General features: G+C 46.8%; 1 long non-coding RNA gene across 1 annotated transcript; it reads left to right on the forward strand.

The window, feature by feature from the left end:
* The first annotated feature begins 554 nt into the window (after window positions 1-554).
* LOC129145854 (uncharacterized) lies at window positions 555-17,636 on the forward strand. The gene is made up of 3 exons (XR_008551964.1): window positions 555-674; window positions 1,822-1,894; window positions 17,344-17,636. It is a non-coding gene; the product is annotated as an uncharacterized LOC129145854 (long non-coding RNA).
* Window positions 17,637-19,232: the final 1,596 nt, after the last annotated feature.

The following is a 19,232-nucleotide window of genomic DNA, read 5'->3' on the forward strand; positions in this document are numbered from 1 at the left end:
GCCGTGTGGGTTGCTCCCTGGCAGGCTAGGGATCAAACTTGTACTGCAGAGGCTGCCAATTGCTTGACAACGCTGTCTTTAACCCCTGCACCACCAGGAAGGCCCCTGAAATGAAACTTTGCTGATGTGATCTTTCCTGTGAATTCTTGAGCTTTGTAGTTTTGCTGCTGTTTGAACTCAGTGGGGAGGAAGGGATTTTTTTGAGCCCTTTTCCCTCCTCCTCTTCCGCTCCCCATTCCAAACATTGCATTAAGCAGGCTGGGTGTTCTCTAAAACCCGTGTCACTCAAATGCATTTGAAAGTAATCTTTAGCTGCTTTTATTTCAGTCACTGGCCTGATATTGATGTTAACAAATCTAAAATCTAAATCTAAACCTACCTCAAGCTGCTGGAGTTGTCTGAAGCAAAGGGCTATTATCAAAGGATTATAATTTTCATGACTTTACTTGACTTAAAAACTCCTGAAATCCTGGCATCTCTTGAGACATTTCAAAGGGGACCCACATCACAATCTGTAGAACAGTGGGAGATTCTTTTTTAAAGGGGCACCTGGAAGTGCTGCTTCTCAAATCACAGCAGCCTGGACATGTGAAGTACATGGTCGTTAGCGTAACCGCGTCAGCATCTCAGGTGACTGAGATTTACTTTTCCTGCTGCTCACAACCTGGAAGCAGGTACTGTTATTACTCTATTGTGAAGATAGAAAAGTAAGTGGCTCAGAGAAGTATATTACTTTCTCTAATGTGGTGTAGCTGGTTAGTGAATCTTTTTTTATACCAAAGCCTCAGTTTCCTTTTTTGCCTCAACACTAAGTAAGGGTAACTAATAACATTTACTTTGCATGTTGAAAATCTTTTTCTAGTTCCATCTTTCCTTTCTTCTTCCAAATTCATCAAACCATTCCATTACTTCAGGAACATAAGGCCCTGGCTTCAGAGATGATCTGCGCGGTGAGGTACCACTCGCTTTTCATGACTCTCACCCGGGGCTAGCTCTGCAGACGTCTTAGAAAGTTCCTCCAATCCCGCAACGGGCTGGTATTCTTGGTGGAAAATTTTGCCGCAACCTCCTCTGTCTTCTGGGCTGAAAGGAACATGTAAAGCTTTCCTATCATTCCCATGGGCACCAAATTCTGGATCCATCTTCTGGCAGCTGGTGACTATAAAAGGATCTAGGACCTCATTTCCACATGAGTCCGATACTGAAGGTTTTCAGGCTTAGTCTCCCAGCCAGGAACGGACCTCAGGCTGCAGGGGCAGTGCTGAGTCCCAGTCACTAGAGCACCACGTGTCTCAGGGAATATAGACCTTCTGTCCCTGATTATTCTAAAGCTCCACCAGTCTCTCTGATTGGTTAGTTCTCGGTGGTCGCACTCACTGCCTAAATGTCTCTGTGCCCAGAACTAAGTCTCTGTGTCCCAGCCCTTATCTTCTTTTCTCCGTTGTCCTCTATTTGGAATGTCCTGTTGACCTTAGTCCTGGGGTGTTTGATTAGTCCCCTTTGGAACTTGTTGCCCTGATCTCGGGAGCCTTCCTTAACTTCCCTGAAGTCCTGCACTGCCCTGAAGCTGCCTAATTATCCCTAACTTGCTCTAGGACTCAAGCCCACCAGGAGCTGTTCTGGCAGAAGTCAAGGAGATGAGGCTTGGGTGGAAGATGGCAGTGCCCAGAACAGGACAGGGGACAGGGTGTGACCTGAGTGCGTCTGGGCCATGGCTGGGCGCAAGAGGGCCACAGGGAGCTACAGGCTGGAACCAGGGACTGTGGGTGTAGACACAGGACATGCTGGCTCCTGCTGAAGCTGGCATTATTATTTTATCAGTACTTAGTTGTACAAGCTGCTGCGCAAAGGATGTGCTTCCACGGAGAGATGCAGATCTTGGAGTACAGCAAAGGTAAGAATGGGGGTCCCTGTGTCTTCCTCACTGGGTTCCGGAATTTTCCTACCACTTCATGCGGAGCAGACACACGGCCTCATGGTGCCCTCCTGTGGTCATGTGTTTAGTTGCAAGATGGTGATGGGTTGTTCTTCAAAAATAAAGAGAAGGCAAAAGGGTCCCGCATATGCTTTTAGTCAGCAACAAGTTCTGAGATGTGACAGTCCTGTCAAAACAGAACAATTCAACAAACTTCAAAGTAACCACAACATAAGATATGTAGACACATTTTGGAGACTTGTCGACAGATCCTTGCAGTGAAATATGCCAAAAACATTTTGAAGGACAAACAATATGATCTGAAATGGAAGTGGGGTAAGTCACACTCAGGTGTGTGAGGACTACGCCGGGGACCCAATAGGAAACCAGCTGAGCAACAGTCATAGAATCCACAAAAAGGCAGGAGAGAACTTCAGGGCTCAATTTCCTGGTGCTGGACGTTTCATTTCTGCCATTTTAAAGAAAGAATGTTTTCACGTCATTTATTCCACTGTCCAGACACAGACAAGACAGCAGCCCTGTCTCCCTGGAAGTCGCATTTCAGAAGGGGGAGAGGGAGAAAATAAACACAAGGGAAAAAATAAACAAGATAATTCCAGAAAATGGAAAGCATTATGGAGAAAACAAAATGCACAATGAGATGGAGAGGGAAAAATTGAGAACAATGAAATGAGAGGAGAGAGAAGGTCTCCAAGAAAGAAGTGGTGAAATTGTGGGTGCATTTTTCAGGGGGACCTGATGTGTTGACAGATTAGATATGGAGTGTGAGGGAAATCAGCTGGGACGGTGCCAAGATTTCTGGTCTCGGTACTTGCCATGTACCAAGATGAGGCGACTCCAAACAGGGCCACGGCGGGGGGGCAAGTCTTGCAGTTGTTTGCAGAGCTTGCTGGATAACTGAGCACGTCGTGGGGAGCCCTGGGGCAAGCTGCACGCTGGCTCACCTTCCTGCCACTGGCTCACCTGTTGACTCGCTCCAAGTGTGCAGACCTTATTGGGGGTCCCGTGAAGAAGCAGACCAAGGATATTCCAAAGCTGTGAGCACAAGACAGGCCAGGGTTTCAGGAGAGCAGATTGAAAGTAGCAGAGTAGATATTGGGCTCTAGGGCCACAGCCTCAGATGGAGAAATTCGGGTGCTGGCTGACAAGGCTGGGGGCGTCTCGAAGTGCAGGGAGAGGAAGGGAGCCCCAAGTGACATCCCACCCACTGATGCCTCAAGGCAGCCCCACAGCTGTGCTGGGGCTTCCTTCTTCATAGAAGTTTATGTCAATCCCAGGCAACTCCAGTCTTGTCTATGTCCCCTTTGGGTGAAACCCCTCATCTCCCTCCCGTAAATTGTCACTCTCTGCTGGGGACCTGGACCCTCTCCTACAGCCCACCACATATTGGGTGGCAGCATTCAACCCCACCCCACCCCAAGTTTTCTTTATTCAGGGTCAACTGCCCCAGTTTCTTCAATGCTCTTTGGTCCCAGCACTCACTCGTTAGCTGGTTAATATTCCTCTCAAAGGGCTGTGCCCAGAGGCACACAACCCCCAGGTGGAGTGGAGTCACCAGGACAGGTGTCGAGGATCCTGAAGTTGTGTCCTGGTGCCACAGAAGGGGGTAGTGGCTGACAGCGGCCTCTGCTGTTGCTGACACAGGACGCGCCAGATTCACTCTGGTCTGATCCTCATTTCCCCTTTGACTTTTGCTTTCTGATCCCGGAAGTCTATCCTTTCTTTCAACTAGATGGGTATCAATGAACAAATACATCAACTGTTTTACTCCTTGCTGGCACATAGTAGGCCTTTACTAAATGATTCGAGTGAGTGAGAAAGTGCCCACCTCTATAGTACCAATGAAACCAGCAAGACCTGCTAAAACCAAGTCTGCACATGTCCCTTTGGGTCTACGCTGTCCTGGCATCAACCACAACCCAGGGATGGTGGTGAAAACTGCCATTTACTGTGGCCTTGCGATGCCCCGCCTGTGCACAGTGTCGATACTAGGTGGCCAGAACTGCTGCCATCTTCATTTCACTGTGGGAACCAAGGTCTGAAGAGGGGAGGACTAGCTGAAGCTCCTGTGAGTCCCCATGGCGGGGGCAGAGACCCGACCCTGCACCTGTGAATTCCTGCATCCATGTGCAGGAGCTGCACCAGACACCAGACTCCTTGTGACTTTACAGTAGGTTCCCTGCATGGCAAGATGGGACATTTGCAGAGGCAAAGGCTTCCTGTCAAAGGTGTGACTTGGGAAGACCCAGATCCCCATGGGAGGTGGTAGCAATAAACAATAGCCTATTAAAGACCTGAATGGGAAAACCCAGAAAGCTTATATTCTTAAGATGGGGAACATAAGAGTGTAAGTTGCAGCGCCCTTTAGTAGCTGCTGTGAAGCCTTGAGAAAGCAGCTAGCATTTCTAGCCTCTGATCTCAAAATGGGTAGGAAACAGTTGAGCAGAGTGATAACACCTGGCTTTGTATTAGGCCCCCATGTCATGCCAATGTCGGTGGATCATCAGATAAATAGAAATAATAGCAATTCCTACTTTATGCGGTTGATCTGATGTTTAAATGCATCATTCTCTATAGGGCTAAAACCAGCTGACAGGTGGGCTTGGCTGCTGGGAACCCAAAGCAGCAGTGATGTGGGGCCTTCGTTCTGAGTTTGGTCTGAACCCAACCAAATTAGGTGTCTTCTTAAGGTGTGTGTTTTCTAACCTGAGAAGTAGGCACAATCATAATGTTGCCTCTTGGCCTCATTGTGAGGATTAAAGAGATTTATTAGAACAGGTTGGCCTGCCCCAAGGTCTGGTAGTTTTTATGATTGCAGCCTGGCAATTTGTTATTGCTGTTCATTTCTTTCAAAGACTAAGTCTGAAAAACTGACACTCTCAAAGGACATGATGTGAAAGCAGAGAAAAAGTGCTTTAAGGAAATCCTAGTGAGGCTGATGGATCAGGGCTCCCACCCTTGTATCTCAGCTCTAACCCTGCCTCTAATCTGCTGGGTCACTGTGTATGGGTTCCTTGTGCTCCCCTAGATCTTGGTTTCTCAGCTGTGTGAGTGGAGTAAGGGGGGATCCCAAGCAAGGTTTTATCCAGGGGTGCCATCTGACACACTTGGAGAGTTGGGTTTTTTGGGCAAGATTTTATTTATTTATGCATACAAGAACTGGGGTACAGGCCAGAGGTGTGGGAGGTGAGAGAATTCACCAGAGACGGAGTGGGGAACAGAACAGGCAGATCAACTGAAATGCACTGCTGAGGGGAGCAGCGGGCAAGACGGGAGAGCTCTGCTGCGCCATATGGGTAACTCCCTGGCCAGGGATTGAACTCCCTGGCTGCAGCCGCAGTGGCTGTGGATAGCTTCATAGGTTGCATCTTTTTTTTATTATTATTATTATGAATTTTATTTTTATATTCCCCATACAATTGCGACCCCCTTATTTTGACCCCATTCCCTCCCCTCCCCGCCCCCCATAGAGTGTCTCTGATTCATAGTTATTTGTTGATTTTGATATTTTCTCTCTTAGAGTTATTCTTTTTCCTGGTCCCTTATTTAAGTTTTCTAGATTCCTGCTATGAGTGAGACCATCCGGTATTGTTCTTTTTCTTTCTGGCTTATTTCGCTGAGCATGATCCCTTCCAGTGCCATCCATGTTGCTGCAAACTGCATTTATTTATCTTTTTTGATTGCTGAGTAATATTCCATGGTATATATGTACCACATCTTCTTGATCCAGTCATCTATTTTTGGGCATTTGGGCTGTTTCCAAAGCTTAGCTATTGTAAATAGTGCTGCTATAAACATAGGGGTGCAGGTGCTCTTTGGAATTGATGTTTCTGTGTCCTTTGGGTAAATACCTAGGAGTGGAATTGCTGGATCATATGGAAGCTCTTCATAGGTTGCATCTTAACCCCTTGAGCCACCAGGGAGGCCCTTGGAGAGTTTTGAATATACCTGCCTAGGCCCTAGTATTGTTACAGGGCAACCCCAATATAAAATGGGTTGCCAGACTGTGGGTCCTCACCCATGTGCTTAAAGGGGACTTAAACTGCAGGCACACACAACAGATTAATCAAAGGTTTATTTACAAGGAAAGGGGAAATGAGGGGGGTGCGGGGAGGGAGAGAGAGGAGAAAGAAAAGAGAGAAGAGAAGAGAGAGAGAGAGAGAGAGAGAGAGAGAGAGAGAGAGAGAGAGAGAGAGAAACCCACTCATATGGCTGGTTATATTCTCAAACAGAAAACATGGCTGCTTAACTCCACCCTCAGGTCCTCTCAACTCTCCCTTTGGGGATCATGGGATTTGTAGTTCCCAGTGTCTTGATGGAGTGGGTGTGGAGTCCACAAAGCCTGTATGGCGTTTGTGCAGGACATCCTTTCCCCCAACAGTATGAGGATCTGTTGGTGGATCCTACAAATCGTGGTTTTAAATGGGGAGTGGGAGAGGGTCAGGGGTTCTAAAGCCCATACTGAAGCAGGGCTATAGGGATACTGCCCTCCAAGGACAGTGCCAATAGAGGACATCTCACTGTCTGTGAGTTCTTCACCTATGCACAGTTGCAAGACCACTCACATTCAGGGAACAACAATAACGGGGTTTATTTAACAAACAGGGAAAGCAAAGAGTTGCTAAGGCCACAGGTAGTCAGCTACCTCACCCTAGATAGTGTCCACAGTGTTCCGGAGTCCTGAACAAAATGTCACTCATCCAAAATGGTGCCATCCTGCCCGTGAGGGCCTGGAGCGCGTGGCCACTGGAGTGCTCACAGGCTGGCACTGAGGGATGCCATGGCACCCGCAGCAGCAGTCTGAAGGCCAAGATGGATGGCACCGGACCCCAGACCAGACAGTAGCAGCAGCACCAAGGCAGTGCCAGATGAGCCGGTAAATAGCTCCCGTGAGCCCTCAGCCCACAACAATCAGCTTGGTGGACACCAGGCCCCAGCCCTCGGTGCTCTCTCCAGGCAGCACAGCAACAAGACCAGAGGTAGATTCAGTCGCCCAGTTACCTGAAAAATTGTTGGTGTCTCTCTTCAGAAGTCAGCCGCTGGAAGCTAACCACTCAATCAGGCAGTGCCAGAGGGAGCAGCAACTTCTGGTTCAGGTGGATGAAACTGCTCCATTTTTCTAAGGGTTCTGCTGCTTAAGTGGTAATGGGAAAAACGACAGTTTTGCTCTGGAGTCCATATGCAGGGCCCAGGTAACAATACCTGGTAACAATTCCACCTAGAGAGCCATGGGACCAGGGTGACTCTAAGGACCCTTATACCTTTCTTGCTCAGCATATCAAGATTTCCTGGAAATGTGAGGTGTATGGGCTCCAGAAAGAAACTAGTGATGTGGTCTCCTGGTCTTGACATGTTCCTGCCACGTGGGCATGGGGAGGAGTTAGGTTTTCTGCACTTGGAGTGGTAGAGAGAGGAGAAAGGCAGGGGATCTGGTCCATCTGAAATCTAAATCCATGACACTGATGGAGGATAAGAGTAGAAAATTTGCCGGCCTCCCTGGTGGCACAAGGGGTTAAGATACAACCTACAAAGCTTTCCACAGCCACTGCAGCATGGGTTCGATCCCCTGCCAGGTAGATACCCACATGGCGTAGATACTCCTGTCTCTCCTGCTGCTCCCCTCAGCAGTATATTTCAGTCAGTCCTCCTGTTCTGCTCCCCACTCTGTCTCTGGTGAATCTTCTCACCCCCTGCACTCTGGCCTGTACCCTGGTTCTTATATGCATAAATAAATCTTTAAAAAAAAAAAAGAGTAGAAAATTTGGAAAGGAGGCACCACAAGACCAGAAATCTGGCTCACACAAGGCCAAAAAGCTGGAGGTGGGGGTAGAAGTGTTGAACATAGTCATTAAATCCGCTATAGAAATGAAAACTCCTATAGCAAGTATTAGCTGCTAGAGAGAGTATCAGGAGGAGCAGACCAGCGGTGGGATATAGAGACTGAGGGCCACTGTGAAGAATCCTTGGTGTGGCCTCTTTACCACTTGGGGCCTCTGCACCTGTGTGTGCATGGCCTCTCTATGCACCTGTGTGTGTGTGAAAGCATTGGATAAGGCACTCTTGAATGACTGCTTTTAGACAATGGCCCACATTACAAGGCAGCTGGGGATGCCTAGGTAGTCATTTGACTGATTGTGTGACCATGGTATGAGGTGGTCTGGGAGTAGCTCAGAAATTACACCAAGCATCTGCACGGGAAGTCCTCCCTGTATATGTGGCCAACATGTCCCCTCCTGTTCCCCATAAAGTTTATTACCCTTTGTCTCCCCTGGACTCTCCTTCTCCTGCCATTGTCACATAATCAATCATGCTTGTTCATTACTGCTAATAAAAAGCAAGAGTACTGCTCACTGAGCAGCAGAGTCTTGCCTTGCAAACCTGCTCCATGACTTGTCCTTCATCATGTCCCCAGGGACATGCCATCGTGTCCCTGGGGATGTGCTGGCACGTTCTTGACCACCAGATATTGGTTCTTAAAAATCAACCTAGTCACACCCTAGAAGTAATTAGGTTAACAAGTTAACAAGGCCACAAAGGAATGAGCCCTTCCCAAAGAGAAGAACACTATATCAGTGCAAGAGGCAGCAGCCCTTCTGCCCACCTGTGACTAGGCAGGTGTCTCTCACCAACCTTCTCCCTTTGAAAAGCAGCTGAGGCAGCTCTCCTCCCAAGACTGCCCATCTGTGACTATGCAGGCCTCTCTTTTAGCAAACCTGTCTATGCAAGTGTCCTTTATTCCTCTCTCCCTTTTTAAATAATAAACCTGCCCCTTTTTTGATATAACTAATTCCACTGTCTCATGGAGACAATCGGTGCTGCTGAAAGGGAAGCTCTGGTGAAACTTTTCCCAGAATTAATCCAAGGACCCCTCCTCTCTGAACCCAACAGCTCTCCAAAACCGACCTCAACCCCAGGGCCATTCCAGACTGAAAGTCTCCATGTCAGGCACCCCATAAGGCATCCCACTGTCCCCACCCCCTCTCTGGGGCAGATTTAGGCTGGGCAGGAGGCCATGTTTCTGTAGATAACTATTTGAAAGACTTCAGTACATGCACAATAGAATGGGTACAAGTTCCACTCACTGAAACAATACTGTTTTTGAAAGCTGTTTTCATGTAACTATTAAGAACCATTTTGTAGGTAACTATCAAACAGTTTAGGAGGACAAGAAATGCAGAATGGGCACAAGTTTCATTACTGAAATAACACTGTGCCTGAAACTGTTTTCATGTAACTATTTAGAATCTTCTAATTAAGAACTATGTGAAACATTTCAGTGCAAGTTACAGAATGGGTTCAGGTTACTTGAACTCTTCTGAAAGCCATTTTTATTTTTATTTAAAGATGTACTTATTTATGCATATAAGAACTGGGGTACAGGCCAGAGGTGTGGGGGGTGAAAGGATTCACCAGAGACAGAGTGGGGAACAGAACAGGCAGACTGACTGAAATACACTGTTGAGGGGAGCAGCGGGCAAGACAGGAGAGGTCTGCTGCGCCATGTGGGTAGCTCCCTGGCCAGGGATTGACAGAGGCTGCAGATAGCTTCATAGGTTGTGTCTTAACTCCTTGAGCCACCAGGGAGGCCCCTGAAAGCCATTTTTATACAACTAGTAAGAATCTCCTGGAGTGACATCAGCATCATTGTAGGATAAGGGGCTTCCCTTATATCTCCCCTTTAAATCCAGCTAGCCAATCAACAAAGTGGCAGGGGTTCCTTTTGTTACTCTTGTTATAGTTGTACTACAGGGCACGACTAGCATTCTACAAAGCTTTGGAAAATGTGGCATTTGCTCTTGCCAAAGGCTGGTACATACCGTGTTCCTGCCCTGGGGTACCTGGGGGCTCTGGGTAGGTTGAAAGAACCAAAGTGAATGATCTAGACAGAAAGTATCAATGGGGGACTGGAAGACACTGAAAAGATAAGGAAGCTCAGGAGCGGGCCCCACAACCATGCATTCTCCCCAGCAACACCCCAGTGGTCCAGACTTGAAGATGTGGAGAGGCCCTAACAGCAGACACTGTTCTTGGCCTCCGGAAAAAGTAGCACTCGGCAGCTGACCTCCCACCTCTGAAGAGAAGCCCAGAAACACTGCAGATGACCAGGCGCTGAATCTGTCTTCGGGCTTGTTGCTGTTGCCATCTGGAGAGAGAGCAAAGGCTCTAGGCCTGGTATCCCACTGAGCAGTTGTTGGTGTGGCTCACTAAGAGCTATTTATTGGATTGCCCACCATCGTCTCCACTGCTGTGTTCCAGTGTTCTGTGCTGTTCATCCTCACCTTTGGACTGTTGCTGTGGCTGCTGCTGCATCTTTTCATGGCCCCGTCTGTGAGCACCTCCGGCTGGGCTAGCACCGTGATTTGGATCCCTACCACCAGCTTGCCCACTGCCTCGCTTCCAGGGCATAGTTACCTGGACAATTTCATCTTGGAGGAGCGGCCTTTTGTTTGGGACTTCTGAACACTGGATTCTAGGATGAGATAGTCAGCCGCTGGGGCCTTAGTAACGCCATGAGGTGGTCCCCAGGGAAAGGGGACATTACAGGTTCCCTGCCCCACCCAAAAAAGGATAGTCCTGAGCAGGGAAGGAGGAGAAGCTAGAGAGGAGACTGGAGAAGGAAGGAAGAAAGACAAGGAGTAAGACGGAGACCTGGAGGAGGCGCGTGGAGCAGAGAGACATGTGCAGGAGTTGTGCTTGCTTCTCGGCCTGTGAAACATGGAAAGAGACGCTTGAAATAGACATGGTGAGAGAACTGTGGCCGGGCTGACAATGACAATGGTAGCTTTTTTTAAAAAATTATTTATTTATATATATTTTACATCATTGTTCATTTTTGTACAATGTTTGCTTTTTTTTTTTAAGATTTATTTTTCTTTATTTATACAAGCACTGGGTACAGTCAGAAGCGCGGGAGGATGAGAGAATTCACCAGAGCCAGAGCAGGGAGCAGAGCAGGCAGAAGGACCGAAGTACACTGCTGAGGGGAGCAGCGGGCGGCAGGAGAGGTCTGCGCGCCATGTGGGACCCTCCTCCGGTGGCCGGGGAGTAGCCGGGGATCGAACCAGAGCTGCAGAGGCTGCGGGCAGCTTCGCAACCCAGCGCTCAACTGCTGCGCCACCGGGGAGGCCCTGACAATGGTAGCTTTTATCTTGATTATGATTTTGCTCCTTTTACCCTAGACTTACCTGGCTCCTACCCCTTTCCTTTGGGTCCCCACCAGAAGGTGCCTTAGACCTGTGACAAGTTTTTGGGCTTCACCAGCCTGCTTTGGGTGGGTATTTACCCACGAGGGGAAGGGTAAATTTGGATGCTTGATTTGGAAACTATTCTCTATCCTTTCCTTTCTCTTTTCTATATTGTGCACTGATTGTATTCAAGCTCCTTTCCATGAAACGTCTTGCACACTAGAGTATGCTTTATCTTGATGTGGCCAATGACAGAACCTATTTAGAGCAGGCAGTTTTGGGGGTTCTGGGGTGCCCCTCACCCTGAAAGGTAACAGTAATTCTTTGTTTCTCCTTTTGTTAAGTAAACCCCATTATTGTTGTTCCCTGAACCTGAGTGGTCCTGCAATTGTGCATGTGGATGCAGAACGCACAGACCTGTATACAGTCTGTTGGACACTGTCCTTGGAGGTTTTAGTAGCCTTGTTGGGGGAAAAGGATGTCTTGAGCAAACTCCACAAACACAAGTTTTATAACTCCACTCCCACCCCAGACCAAAGAGATTCAAGACATCAGGGACTCAAATCCCATAATGTCATCACTACTGAAAGGAGGGCTGCTGGGAACTGAGGGTGGCGTTAAACAGCCAGACTTGGTATATAACCAGACATGTGGGCCTTGGGGTTTCTTGGTTTTTCATAATTTTCTTTGTATAGGTCTTTCAACTCTTTTATTAGGTTTAGTATTAGATTTTTTTTATAGAAGCATGTTTTATTTATTTATTTGTTTGTTTGTTTGTTTATACATGCACTGGGCACAGTCAGAAGCGCGGGAGGGTGAGAGAATTCACCAGAGCCAGAGCGGGGAGCAGAGCAGGCAGAAGGACCGAAGTACACTGCTGAGGGGAGCAGCGGGCGGCAGGAGAGGTCTGCGCGCCATGCGGGACCCTCCTCTGGTGGCCGGGGAGCAGCCGGGGATCAAACCGGCGCCGCAGAGGCCGCGGGCAGCTTCGCAACCCAGCGCTCAACCGCTGCGCCACCGGGGAGGCCCAGTATTAGATTTTTTGGTTTCAATTATAAAAGGGATGGTTTTCTTGATTTCTTCTTCAGATTGATTGTGTATAGGAAAGCTACTGATTTTTGTGTGTTGATTTTGTATCCTGCTACTTTACTGAACGGGTTGATTATTTTGAGTAGTTTTTCTGTGGAGTTTTTGGGGTTCTCTATGTATATTATCATATCATCTGCAAATAGTGATAGTTTGACTTCTTCTTTCCCTATCTGGATTCCTTGTATGTCTTTCTCTTGTCTTATTGCTCTGGCTAGGACCTCCAGTGTAATATTGAAGAACAGTGGTGAGAGAGGACATCCTTTTCTTGTTCCTGATCTTAAAGGAAAGGCCTTCAGCTTTTCGTCTTGGTTTTTCATTGGCTTTCAGCATGCTGTTGGGGTTCCTGCTCAGCGGAACTGGTAGGACACATTCACTATTTTATCTTCCTCTCTGTTTTTTAAAAAGATTTATTTGTTTATGCATAGAAGAACTGGGGTACAGGCCAGAGGAGTGGGGGGTGAGTGGATTCACCAGAGACAGAGTGGGGAGCAGAACAGGCAGACTAACTGAAATACACTGCTGAGGGGAGCAGCGGGCAAGACAGGAGAGGTCTGCTTCGCTTTGTGGGATTCTCACCAGCCGGCCAGGATTGAACTCGCGCTGCAGTGGCTGCGAACAGCTTCATAGGTTTCGCCTTAACCCCTCGTGCCACCAGGGAGGCCATATCTCCCTCTCTTTCTCCCTGAGTTATTTGTTTCTTCATTTCCCCTTTTTGTAAATAAACCTTTTATTAACCTTTTTTGTGTGTGCCTGCAGTTGAGTCTCATTATTAAGTCCCTTTTAAGTGTGTGCTGAGGACCCACAGTCATTTCACATTGGAGTTGCCTTGTCATGACCATAGAGCCCTGCCTCAGAACCAGAAATTTTCTTGGGGAAGGGTGACAACATCAGACAACAGCAACATAACTTTACTTGGATATGTCCCAGAGAGAGTGAGACAGCTGTGACACCCAGACTTTTCTTTTTTGGTAACTGAGGGGTTTATGTCCATATAGGGAACCTTAGAACCTGGTAACACACTAAAGTGAGGAAGCACACAACCAGGTGTGGTGAAAGGAGAGGCCGCCTCTGGACAAGGATAGGATTCCCGAAAGTAGAGATCCATGGCCCAGAGCTGGGGGAGCAGTTGCCAGTGACTGGAATCAACTAATGATCCTGGCCAGAGGGTGAAACACCTCATACTCCTGACATGAGGAGTGCCTGAGTTCCTTGGGCAGTCCTGACAACTACCAGCATAGTGCTTGTACAAGATGGTGACTGTAAACTTCCCTCTCCATCAGGCCTCTATGTTATGCAAAACACCTGTCCCATTCCTGCCTGGGGCCCCTGCTGGAATCACCTGCTATGCTTACTGCTTCTAGTCAGTCAAAAGCACTCAAGGGCCCCTAAGGGCAATGAGAGCTTGCACACTCTGGGAAAGCTCTGCCTTGGGAAGTGGCTGGGAACAGATCCCAGTAATAGCTCCCGCCCTCCTGGATAGCAGCTCCCTCCTCAGGGCACAAGAGAGAACTGAGAGAGGTCTATAAGGGAAGCAGTCTTTTTTGTTGTTGTTTTAATTTTTTATTTTTTTATTATTTATTTAAAGATTAACAAAGGTTTATTTACAAGGGAAGGGGAATGAGGAAATGTATAACTTAGGGAGAAATGAGGGAGATAAATTCTTAAATGCGTCCTACCTGTTCTGCCGTCCTGGAATCCCAGATGACCCCCACCCCGAGACCAAAACTGCCTGGCCGAGAGCATGAGCCAAGTGCCCGAGACCCCACTAACACGGCTGGTTTTTATTTACAAACTGAAAAAATCGCTGCTTAAATTCACCCTTAGGTCCTTGCAATTTCCCTTTGGGGATCATGGGATTTGTAGTTCCGGGTGGCTTGATGGAGTGGGGGTGGCATCCACAAAGTCTGTATGAAGCAGTCTTTCATAGATGGTGCCCACAGTCTCTGAAACACCTACCCCTCATTCACCTGTATCTGCTACTAGAACTTCAGCCTATGTGAAGTCAGAACCCAGGTCACTGCTCCTGCCTGCACCCCTGGGAAAATACTGGTTGCCAGCCAGAGCTGGACCGCAACTGAGGCACCAATGTTAGCCTGGAGCTGTGGGGAAGCCCTGAGTGGAGCACTGACTTAAGGGGAGAGGGGCCTGTCTGATCTCCCATTCAGCTTTCAGCCCCTGCGCCCCCTAGGGAGGCTTCAACTTCGTACTCCCTCCCAGCAACCTCTGCTTCCCCTGCCGGGGCTCCTACCCTTACTGATGCCAGAGGCCAGTCATCCAAGTAGGAGCAGCGGTGTCAGTCTATAAAGCACTGACCCCCCATGATGCTGGGCAAACAACCTTGGGTTGTATTCTGCAACCTGTGGTTTTATTTATTTGTTTTCTTATTGCGGCAACATTGGCCTACACTGTTGATGGTATTTTCGAGATACAGGATCCCCCTTCCCCCTGGTATTGCCACCTCAGTGCATCTGGAACACAGGATGTTTCACAAGCCTGCACAAATGAAGCTGGAAGCTGGAACGTCAAAAAATGAAGTGAGTCAGTAAGGAAGGACAGAAGTTCAGAGTGGTGTAAAGAAGTTAAGCGTTTATTTATTTATTTATTTATTTATTTATTTTTATTTTAAGATTTATTTATTTATGCATACAAGAGCTGGGGCACAGGCCAGAGATGGGGGGAGGAGAGGATCCACCAGAGACAGAGTGGGGAACAGAACAGGCAGACTGACTGAAATACACTGCTGAGGGGAGCAGCAGGTGAGACAGGAGAGGTCTGCTGCCCCATGTGGGTCTCTCCCTGGCCAGCCAAGGATCGAACTCGCGCTACAGTGGCCATGGATTGTTTCATAGTGAGGAGCTTTCGAGTGAGATACCCATGAAGGAGTTTCTTAGGCTACTTTATACATTCTTTTTAGATGGGCTTCTGGCTTCCTGCTGAGTCAGGCACTGCTGAAGTCTCTTGCTTCATTTCCAGCTGCTGTTTTTTCTCCTTATTATCTTTCTCCTTGGTCAGCAGATGTTTTCCTCTGAGAGAATTTGGTCAGTGCAGATCTACTGGGCACTTATCTTCCTCTCTGTCTCAAATCTACCAGGTGTAAATCAATCTTACTGGGAACTTACCTTACTGCCTGTCTCACATCTGCCACCAAATCCCCCAGAGTCTGCCGCCAGAGTCCACTGCGCAAACTTCTCTTTGTTCTCAGCCCTCCCCTGCCTACTTTTCCGGACACTTCATTTCTATAGTCAGCTTTTTAGGGTTAGTTGTTAAACTACTTTATCTGACCCTCAGTTTGATTTCTCTACATTCCACAATAAGTGACATCATCCGGTATTGATCTTCTCCTTCTGACTTATCTCACTGAGCATAATCCATTTCAGCCCTATCCATGTTGCCTAAAATGGCATGGGTTTATCTGTTTTGATCACTGAGTAGTATTCCATGGTGCATAAATACCACATCTTGATCTACTCACCTGTTTGGGGGCACTTATGCAACCTGTAATTTAAAAAAAAATTAGTTAATTAATTTGTATTGATGTAACATTGCATTAACATTATATGTATTAGTTTCAAGTATGCGTCACTGAGAATCAACATGTGCAGATACTAAGTTCATCCACTAAATATCCACTTCTCGCCTCCATACTGTTGTCCCTTTTCCCAATTTACTCTCCCCACTTCTTCCTTTCCTTGTGCTAATCACCGATTGGTTTCATTGGTTAATCTGGTTTTCCTATGAACCACAGTGTTTACCTTCTCTGTCTGGCTAACTGCACTTAGCAGAATACACCCTCTACCTGCCAAACCAGGGCCATGGGGATATTACCAAACCCTAAATTGTCGGTATCCTTTGCCACATTTTGAGACCCAGGAATAGCCAAGATAGACTGAATCGGTTTCCATCCTCTTCATATAAGAACTTGGGATAGGAATTCCTTCCTATCTATTTTTGGGTATTTGGGTTGTTTCCATAGCTTAGCTATTGTGAATAGTGCTGCAAGTGTCCTTTTGAATTAATGTTTTTGTGTCCTTTGGGTAGATACCTAGGAGTGGAATTGCTGGATCATATGTAAACTCCATTTTTAGCAGATTGAGGAGCCTCCACAGAGATCTCCATAGTGGTTGGACCAGTTTGCACTCCCACCAGCAGTGCAGGAGAGTTCCTTTTTCTCCACAACCTCGCCAACATTTGTTGTTGCTTGTTTTTTTAATATGTGCCATTCTCACTGGTGTGAGATGGTATCTCATGGTAGTTTTGATTTGTAGTTCCCTGATTACAAGTGATGTTGAACATTTTTTCATATGCCTGTTGGCCATTTGCATTTCTTCTTTGGAGAAGTTTCTTGTTAGCTCTTCTGCCCATTTTTGATTGGGTTATTTACTTTGTTTTTGTTGAGTCTTGTCAGCCAGCTCTTTGTAGATTTTTGTGTAGATCATTTTGTATTTTGATTTTGGGTATCCAGTCAGCTTCGAGGACATCTCTGGTTAGTTCTTGAGAAGTTCTCCGCTACCGTTTCTTTAAATAGGGTCTCTACCTCCCTCTCTCTCTCTCTTCACCTTTTGAAATATCACGACCCTTGTTTCATTCTCTAATGAAGTGTGATATTTTACCCACAGTTTTTCCTATAGGTTTTTACCTAAAGGTTTTCCCAAACAGAACTTAATGGAGTTTACCACCATTAGACATGCCTACAAGAAATGTTGGAAGGAGTTTTACGGGAAATGAAAAAGAAACAAAAAACCTTGAGCAAAGTGAAAATACTTGAAATTAATAGTATGAACAAGAATATTACAAATCAACAACAAATAATGATAGGTCAGAACCTGTACAGTTAAATGACAAGTCAATACACCAGCTCATAAGAGACTTTTAGAGACATAGTATGTTTGTTATAACCCTCATGGCAATCTAAGCAAAAATCTAGAATTGAGGTACATTAAAGAAGAAATGAGAAAACCACCAGGTAATGATAGCAACATGAACAAGCAGTAAGAAACAAATGGAAAAAGAAACAACAGAAAGATAAAGCAATCAGAGGGAGAGATAGAGAGAAACAGAGAGAAAGAAATTAAGTGTCATATATCCATAATCACACTGTAGGAAACAGTAATTCAGGCTCTTTTTCACCTTCAGGACATCCAGCAAACAGCAGACATCCAAAACCTTAAAAGTGCCTGGCGTGCATTACAATGTACCAGTTGTGTTTTCCACCTTCCTAAGGCCTTCCTGACATCCAGCAAACATGACCCATAACTTTGAAAACACCTAGGATGTGCAAGACTGTATCGGTTATGTGCCCCTGAGTACTAACAGTGTAAAGGGGGCTAGAAGACTGGGTTGCTGCCTGCCTGCTTGCCTGCCTCCCTGCCAGCTGCTCTGCCTGTGTATCAGGTCCCCTACTTCAGCATTAAATCATGTCAGATATACCTGTGACTCCAAGATTTGGTTTCCATTTGCCTGAATCAACAGTGCGCCTGCCTGACCTGGGGCGGTTATATAACACACACTAAATGTGAATGAGCTGAACTCACCAATTAAAAGTCATAGAATAACAAATGGGGTTAAAAACTTTCAACCACCTATATTTAGCTTACAAAAAAACTCATTTAAAGTTTAAAGCCAAAGGCACACACCTAAGTGAAAGAATGGAGTAGGGTACTTCAAGCCAATAGGAGAGAAAAGCAGAAAATGTTATTGTCCTATCTGATAAACTAGAATCTCAGCCAAAAAAAAAAAAAAAAAAAAAAAAGGTCATCAGGGACAAATATGGGCACTTACATAACGATCAAGGGAACAATTCATCAAGAAGATAAGACTGTCATTATTATTTATCCATCTAACACCAGGGCACTTAGTCATATAAAGCAACTATTAACAGACCTAAAACAACATACTGACAAAAATACAATAATTGTTGGAAAAGTCAACACACCATTTATAAAAAATATATCTCTGAAACAAGGTTTATAAGGAAATAAAGTGTAGGGGAAGGATGGGCACCGAGCAGGTTTTCTATGATTCAAGCAGACCGGGTAAAGGAAGTGTTCTGGAGCCCTCGGTGGCTTTCTCAGGGTTTTATTGAGCTGTTACATGTAGAGCAGCAACCAGGTACATGGTAGGCAGGGGTTCCGGGGGGCCAGAGGCCAGTAGGCCTCCAGGACCCGGGCAAGTCTTCACTCTGGGCTTCTCTGGTTGTTTTCTCCCCTTCTCTCCCTTGCTTCTCTCTCCTGCTTGTCTCCTGCTCCTGCTTCTGTTGGTGACTATCTCAATACTCCTGCCATGGCCCACAGAACTGAATAAGACAGCTTGCAACACTGTAACAACTGCAGGTGTGCCCCATCAGACAGGGCAATCCTAGTGGTGGGAGGGCAGAAGAGCCTGAAAACATTTACTCTACATAAAGGCTTTAAATGAGGGTCCTCCCCAGTGGTACAAGGGGTTAAGCACAGCACTGTGAAGCTATCCACAGCCTCTGCAACACAAGTTCAATCCCTGACTGGCCAGGGAGCTACCCACACGGCGCAGCAGACCACTGCTGCCTTGCCCACTGCTCCCCTCAGCAGTGTATTTCAGTCAATCTGCCTGTTCTGTTCCCTGCTCTGTCTCTGGTAAATCTTCTTACCCCCTGCACCTCTGGCCTGTGCCCCAGTTCTTGTATGCATAAATAAATAAATCTTTAAAAAAAAACTCCTAGAAGGAATAATGAATAATGCGAAGTGTCAGGATACAAAATCAACACACAGTTGCATTTTTTTTAAATTTTTTTAAAGATTTATTTTATTTATTTATACAAGCACTGGGTACAGTCAGAAGTGCAGGAGGGTGAGAGAATTCACCAGAGCCAGAGTGGGGAGCAGAACAGGCAGAAGGACCAAAGTACACTGCTGAGGGGAGCAGCGGGCGGCAGGAGAGGTCTGCGCGCCATGTGGGACCCTCGCCGGTGGCCGGGGATCGAACCGGCGCTGCAGAGGCTGCTGGCAGCTTCGCAGCCCAGTGCTCAACCGCTGCGCCACCAGGGGAGG

This window comes from Talpa occidentalis, unplaced genomic scaffold, assembly GCF_014898055.3.
Source record: "Talpa occidentalis isolate TD23 unplaced genomic scaffold, MPIMG_talOcc4v2.1 talOcc4.10, whole genome shotgun sequence".
Lineage (NCBI taxonomy): Eukaryota > Metazoa > Chordata > Mammalia > Eulipotyphla > Talpidae > Talpa > Talpa occidentalis.